General features: G+C 45.6%; 1 protein-coding gene across 1 annotated transcript in view; it reads left to right on the top strand.

The window, feature by feature from the left end:
• ikbkb (inhibitor of nuclear factor kappa B kinase subunit beta) overlaps positions 1 to 7,969 on the top strand; it is a 190,000-nt gene that overhangs the window by 50,804 nt on the left and 131,227 nt on the right. The window lies entirely within an intron of this gene.

Here is a 7,969-nt window from a genome sequence, read left to right as displayed (position 1 = left end):
TGGAGAGGGAGCCTGGCATTGGGAGAGGGAGTCTGGCAGTGGGACACAGCGGGAGGGAACCTGGCTCTGGGGCACTGGGAGAGGGAGTGTGGCACAGGGAGAGGGAACCTGGCACTGGGAGAGGGAGCCTGACACCAGCAGACGGAGTCTGGCACTGGGAGGGAGCATGGCATTTCCAGGCAGACTCTCCTTGCCTCCCTCACTCTTTCCAGCACTAACCAACTGCAATCCTTTTGAAGCTGAGCACAGGATCACCAGCACTTACTGATATATCTGTCTGACTTCTTTCTTTCACTTCCCATGTTATCCTACGCTATGGACATTGCCCTTGGGGCTATCAGTTAAGGGGAGGACAGCCCAGTCATTTTCACAACCTGTTCAGAACAGTTCAACAAAGGAGACTTTGTTCTCCAAGGGACAGAGAACGTACACCAAGGCAGAAAGAAAGATAGGATCAGGAAGAGTCAATTCAGCCACTTGAGCTTGTTCCTCTGAATCATGGCTGATGTGTGACCTAACTCTACTCCAAGTACCTGAATACATCTGGATGACAAGAGTCAATCAGTCTCAAATTTAAAATTAACAACTGATTTAGCATTGATTGCTGTTTGTGGAAGAGAGTTTGAAACTTGTTTGTGTGGAAGTCTTTCCTAATTTCAGTCCTGAAGGGTCCAACATTTAGCCTGTACCCTCCAGTCTGAGACTCCTCAACTAATGGGATTAGTTTATTTATATTTACACTATCGGTTCCCCTTAATGTCTTGGAAACTTTCACCAAATCATCCCTTAACCATCATAGTTTCATCATTTAAAGTTTATTTATTAGTCGCAAGTAGGCTTACATTAATGCTGCAATGAAGTTACTGTGAAAATCCCCCAGTTGTCGCACTCTGGCTTCCGTTTGAGTACACTGAGGGAGATTTTAGCACCTAACCAGCATGTGGGACCTGTATAACACAGATGGAGGCTGTTCGGCCCATCACATCTGCACCAGCTCTTTCAAAGATCAGTCCAGTTGATCCCTCTTTCCTCGTACACTGATGTACAGTTTTTCCCTTCCAGGTGTTTATTCTTTTCCCTTTTGAAAACTGTGATTGAACCTGAGTCCACTATCTGACCAGGCAATGTATCCCAAATCGTAAACATTTAGAATCATAGAATCCCTACACACTATCCCAAACTTGCACATCTTTGGCCACTAAGGGGCAATTTAGCATGGCCAATCCCCCTAACTCGCACATCTTTGGCCACTAAGGGGCAATTTAGCATGGCCAATCCACCTAACCGACACATCTTTGGACACTAAGGGGCGAATTAGCATGGCCAATCTACCTAACCTACACATCTTTGGGCATGAAGGGCAATTTACCATGGCCAATCCACCTAACCTGCACATCTTTGGAGTGTGGGAGAAAACTGGAGTAACCGGAAGAAACCCACACAGACACGGGGAGAATGTGCAAACTCGACATCTGAGGCCGGAATTAAATCCGGGTCCCTGGTGCTGTGAGGCAGCAGTGCTAACCATTGTGCCACCATGTCTAGCAGTGTGAAAAAAGCATGTCAACTCTTCCTCTTTTACCAATTACTTCCAATCTAGGTCCTCTGGTTCTTGGCCCTTCAGCCACTGAAAACAATTTCTCTCCATTTACTCCATCTAAAAGCTTCATAATTTCAAACACCTCTATCAAATTTCCCCTTGGCTTTCTACATTGCCAGGAGAATGACCCCAGCCTCTCCAGTCCTATCGGCATAATTATTACCCAGCATTGCTGGAACCATTTCAGCAAAAAGTGTCCTGTAACCGCTTCAACACCTGCATTGATCTCCTTTTCACGTTGAAAAGAAAACCGGAAAGACTCGCATTTCCAGAACATGTTTCACAACCTTTCAAAATACATTACAATGATTAAACACTGTGTGAAGTGAAGTCACTGCTGTCACGTAGGAAACAAATTTAGCAGCCAATTTGCCCACCACAGGCACCCACAAGCAACAACGTCCGTCACACAAGGCAGATAAGCCGCTCTTGTGATTTGACTGAGTAATAAATACCGGACAAGGCAGCAGAAATAACTCCCCTGCTCATCAGGACTATGAGAACTGTTACATTAATCTGACAGAGCAAATGGGGCCTCAGTTTTATATCTCAGCCCTGCAGCGTTAGCCTAGATTTCTGTGGTCCACTTTGTGCACTGCAATTCGGGCACACTACTGTTCAAATTAGAAGCAACAATAAGACCCACTGAAGCAGTCCACGTTCAAATGCAACAAGATCAGCTCAATATCCAGGCTTGGGCTGTCAAGTGGCAAGAAACATTCATGCCACACAAATGCCAGGCATTGACCATCACCAATAAGAGACACTCTAACCACCACCCCTTAACATTCAATGGTGTTACCATCGCCAAATCCCTCACTGTCAACAACCTTGGGGTTACCATTGACCAGAAACTCAATTGGACTCACCACACACTCACAATGGCTGCAACAGCAGGTCAGAGACTAAGGTGGCATGGACAAGTTGGGCCGAAGGGCCTGTTTCCATGCTGTAAACCTCTATGACCCTATGACTCTGTGAATATTGAGGCAAGTAACTCACCTTGACTCCCCAGAGCCTGTCCACCATCTACAAGGCACAAGTCAGGAGTGTGATGGAATACTCCCCACTTGCCTGGATGGGTTCAGCTCCAACAACACTCAAGAAACTCGACACCATCCAGGACAAAGCAGCCCCACTTGATTGGCCCCCCATCCACAAACATTCACTCCCTCCACCACCGACACTCAGTAGCAGCAGTGTGTACCATCTAGAAGATGCACTGCAGCAATTCACCACAGATCCTTAGACAGCACCTTCCAAACCCATGACCACTTCCATCTAGAAGGACAAGGGCAGCAGATGAATGGGAACACCTCCACCTGTAAGTTCCCCTCCAAGCCACTCACCATCCCGATTTGGAAATATATCGGCCATTCCTTCATTGTCACTGGGTCAAAATCCTGGGATACCCTCCCTAACGGCATTGTGGGTCAACCCACAGTACATGGACTCAGTGATTCCAGAAGGCAGCTCACCACCACCTTCTCAAGGGCAACTAGAGATGGGCAATAAATGCTGGCCCAGCCAGTGACACCCATGTCCCACAAATGTATAAAAAAGAAGCAACACTTAGTGCTTCAAATGTGGGGTGGGTAGAATCGGACACAGTGTTCTCGCTGGTGTTAAACTGGTGTTCATTAAGCACAACATGCTGTCTTTTGTACTGAATGTCTGTATTTATACAGCTCAGGGTCCCACATGCTTTATCAACTGTTTTATTAACCTGTCTTATTACCTTCAAGGGTGCGTGGACACAGCCATGGGTCTCCTTCTTCTTGCACCACCTCACTCCAGCTTGTCCTGGCATCATGAGACATTGTTAGGTCAAGACCCAGTGGTAAAGGACTCAGTCTCACTCACTCGTCCTGATAAAGGTAGCAGAATGAGTCCTGATCTCAATCATGTAATTCCAAATGAGAGGTCATTCATAAGGTTTTGGATTGGCTAACTGGTCAGTGTGAGGGCGGTCTGGCTGTGACACCTGTCACCCCCATTGATTGCTAGCATTGATTTGGGTGATCTGGCTAGCTAGCCAGATGTCCCCCTTCCCTCAAAGTTCCATGTACGTCCATCCAGAAGCTCAGCACTCGGTTGCAGAGGATGACCCCCTCAATGAGGACCCCTCTGCCGGTCTAAGGGATATAAGTTCATAAGATATGAACATGGCATTTCACAGTAACTTCATTGCATAATGCAAGCCTTCCTTGTGATTAATAAATAAACTTTACCTTGATATTGGAGCAGAATTAGGCCATTCGGCCCATCACGTCTGCTGTGCCATTCGACCATGGCTGATATGCTCCTCATCCCCATTTTCCTGCTTTCTCCCCATAACCCTTCAACCCATTAAAAATCTGTCTAACTCCTCCTTAAATTTACTCACTGTCCCAGCATCCACCGCACTTTGGAGTAGCAAATTTCACAGATCATGGATTGTGAATCTTCTCGGGAAAAGTAGTTTCTCCTCATCTCTGTATTAAATTTGCTTCCCCTTCCCCTAAGATCATGACCTCTCATCCTAGAAACTTAAAGTTTATTTATTCGTCACAAATAGGCTTACATTCACCATGCAATGAAGTGACTGTGAAAATTCCCTAGTCGCCACACTCTGGTGCCTTTCGGGTTACACTGAGGGAGAATTTAGTGCCTAACCAGCATGTCTTTGGACTGCGGAAGAAAATTACAGCACCAAGAGGAAACCCAGGAAATACAGGGAGAATGTGCAAACTCCATGTACACAGAGATCCAAGCCGGGAATCAAATCTGGGTTCCTGGCACTGTGAGGCAGCAGTGCAAACCACTGTGCCATCATGCTGCCCCATCAATGTCCCCTCAGCAGAAGCATCGCTCCACGTCGACTTTATGGAGTCTCAGCAAGGTTATGTTGCAGCTGTATAAGGTGCTGGTGAGGCCACACCTGGAGTACTGTGTACAGTTTTGGTCTCCTTACTTGAGAAAGGATATACTGGCACTGGAGGGGGTGCAGGGGAGATTCACTAGGTTGATTCTGGAGTTGAGAGGGTTGGCTTATGATGAGAGACTGAGTAGACTGGGGCAAAACTCACTGGAATTCAGGAGGATGAGGGGAAATCTGAAAGAAACATACACGATCATGAAGAGAATAGATAAGGTAGAAGCAGGGAGATTGTTTCCACGGGGGGACAAAAGCAGAACAGGGGCATGGCCTCAAAATAAGGGGGAGCATATTTAGGACTGAGTTGAGGAGGAACTTCTTCGCACAAAGGGTTGTGAATCTGTGGAATTCCCTGCCCAGTGGAAATAGTTGAGGCTCCCTCATTGAATGTTTTTAAGGCAAGGATAGATACAGTTTTGAACAATAAAGGGATTAAGGTGAGCGGGCGGGTAAATGGAGCTGAGTCTATGAAAAGATCAGCCTTGATTTTATTGAATGGCAGATCAGGCTCCAGGGGCCAGAAGGCCTTCTCCTGCTCCTAGATGTTATATTCTTATGGTATAAGAGGTAGCTACACTGCCCTGCTACACTAAACCTTCAAGACCATTTGTAAAATGATGAAAAGAAGTCAAGCTCCAAGACATCAAACTGCACATCTCACTGTCACACCTCTGTCACTGATAACAATTTGGAGTTTTTACAAGGACTGAAGGATAGGATGTCCCACAGCAGGAATAATGGTAGGAAGGATTATTACTTATGTGGAGAAAAACTGCAGCAGGCGACGGTGCAGAGGGACCTCGGGGTCCTTGTGCATGAGTCGCAAAAACCCAGCTTGCAGGTGCAGCAGGTGGTCAGGAAGGCGAATGGGATGCTGGCCTTCATAGCGAGGGGATTGAATATAAAAGTAGGGAGGTCTTGCTGCGGCTGTATAGGGTATTGGTGAGGCCGCAGCTGGAGTACTGTGTGCAGTTTTGGGCGCCGTACTTACGCAAGGATATTTTGGCCTTGGAGGGAGTGCAGAGGAGGTTTACTAGGCTGATGCCGGAGTTGAGGGGTTGAGCTATGAGGAGAGGCTGAATAAACTAGGCTTGTACTCGTTAGAGTTTAGAAGAATGAGGGGAGATCTCATTGAGACGTATAAGATGATGAATGGGATGGATAGGATAGAGGTGGAGAGACTCTTCCCGCTCAGAAAGGACAGTAGGACTAGGGGGCACAGCCTCAAGATAAAGGGGGCGTGGTTTAGAACGGAGTTGAGGAAGAACTTCTTCACTCAAAGGGTGGTGAATCTCTGGAATTCTCTGCCCGTTGAAGTGGTGGAGGCTACCTCGCTAAATATTTTTAAGAAGCGGGTTGATGGGTTTTTGATAAGAGAGGGGATTAAGGGTTAAGGGGAGAGGGCGGGAATGTGGAACTGAGCCACGACAGATCAGCCATGATCTTATTGAACGGCGGGGCAGGCTCGAAGGGCCAGATGGCCTACTCCTGCTCCTATTTCTTATGTTCTTATGTTCTTAAAGCCTTAGCTAGATCACACTTGGAGAACTGTGAGCAGCTCTGGACACTCAACCTGAGGAAAGATATGTTGATATTGGAGTGAGTACAGTGTAGGTTTACCAGAATGGTACCTTGTCTCCAAGGATTAAATCATGAGGGAAGATTACACAAGCCAAGATTTGATTTGGCTGAGATGCATCTGAGATTTTTGCAGGAATTTGGGGTAGAAATTATGAGTGGCACAGTGGTTAGCACTGCTGCCTCACAGCACTAGGGACCCGGGTTCAGTTCTGGCCTTGAGTAACTGTCTGTGTGGAGTCTGCACATTTCTCCCTGTGTCCACGTGCATTTCCTCTGGGTGCTCTGGTTTCCTGTCACAGTCCATAGATATGTGGGTTCGGTGGATTGGCCATGCTAAATTGCCCCTTAGTGTCAGGGGTAAATGCATGGGGATAGGGGGAATGGGGCCTGGGTGGATTTGCTATCAGTGCAAGCTTGATGGGCTAATCTAGTCTAGATTACAACATTACAATACCATTGATCTCCCATGGATCGTGTTGTTGTTTGTGGGAGTTTGCTGTGTGAAAATTGGCTGCTCTGTTCCCTCCATTCTGACAATAACTGCACATTGATGCTTCAAAGACAGGGAGGGGAGTTGTCTTTGCTACACCTTGGCCAAGTAGCTATCATTCAATCAACATCACAAGAACAGTTTATCGAGATCATGTTGTGGTTTGTGGAACTTGTTGCATTTAAAAAAAGTTTGATGACAACTTGTAGACCAGATCTCAAACAATGATGAGATGGAGAACAGATAGGAGGTAAAGAATATGATGAAATGGTGTGATGATAATAATCTCTCCCTCAGTATCAGTAAACAAAAGAGATTGTTATCGACTTCAGGAAACGTTGTGGAGGACATGATATCAACAGGAATGAAGTGGAGATGGTTGAGAGATTCAAGTTTCTAGATGTTCAGATCACCAACAACCTGTCCTGATCCCTCCAGCCGACAATATTCAGAAAGCCCCGCCCAGTGCATCAACTTTCTCAATTCAGCATGTCCCCTCTAACTCTCACCAATTTCTACAGATGCACTATAGAAAACATCCTCTGTGCTCAGATCACAGCTTGGTATGGCCCCTGCTCTGACCAAGGCCGCAAGGAACTACAAATGGGTTGTGAATGTAGCTCAGTCCATCACACAAACCAGCTTCTCATCCATTGACTCTGTCTACACTTCCCACTGCCTTGGGAAAAGCAGCCAGCATAATCAAGGACCCCACGCACTCTGGACATTCTCTCTTTCACCTTCTTCCATGGGGAGGGTGGGGGGAAAGATACAAAAATCTGAAAACACATACCAACCAACTCAAGTCCAGCTTCTCCCCTGCTGCAAACAGACTTTTGAATGGCCCTCATCACACATTAAGCTGATCTTTCTCTTCACCCTACCAGTAACTGCAACACTATATTCTGCACTCTAGCCTTTCCTTTCCCCTATGTACTCTATGAATGACATGTTTTCTGTCTATAGTGTGCAAGAAACAATAATTTTCACTGTATCCCAATACATGTGACAATAATAAATCAAACAATACTTTTCACTGTATCCCAATACATGTGACAATAATAAATCAAACAATACTTTTCACTGTATCCCAATACACGTGACAATAATAAATCAAACAATACTTTTCACTGTATCCCAGTACACTTGACAATAATAAATCAAACAATACTTTTCACTGTATCCCAATACATGTGACAATAATAAATCAAACAATACTTTTCATTGTATCCCAATACACGTGACAATAATAAATCAAACAATACTTTTCACTGTATCCCAATACATGTGACAATAATAAATCAAACAATACTTTTCACTGTATCCCAATGTGACAATAATAAATAAAACAATACTTTTCACTGTATCCCAGTGCAAGTGA

This window comes from Carcharhinus amblyrhynchos, chromosome 34, assembly GCF_965287045.1.
Source record: "Carcharhinus amblyrhynchos chromosome 34, sCarAmb.v2.hapA, whole genome shotgun sequence".
Lineage (NCBI taxonomy): Eukaryota > Metazoa > Chordata > Chondrichthyes > Carcharhiniformes > Carcharhinidae > Carcharhinus > Carcharhinus amblyrhynchos.
Note: the sequence above shows the minus strand (reverse complement) of the source record. Positions and strands in the feature narration are given on the sequence as shown.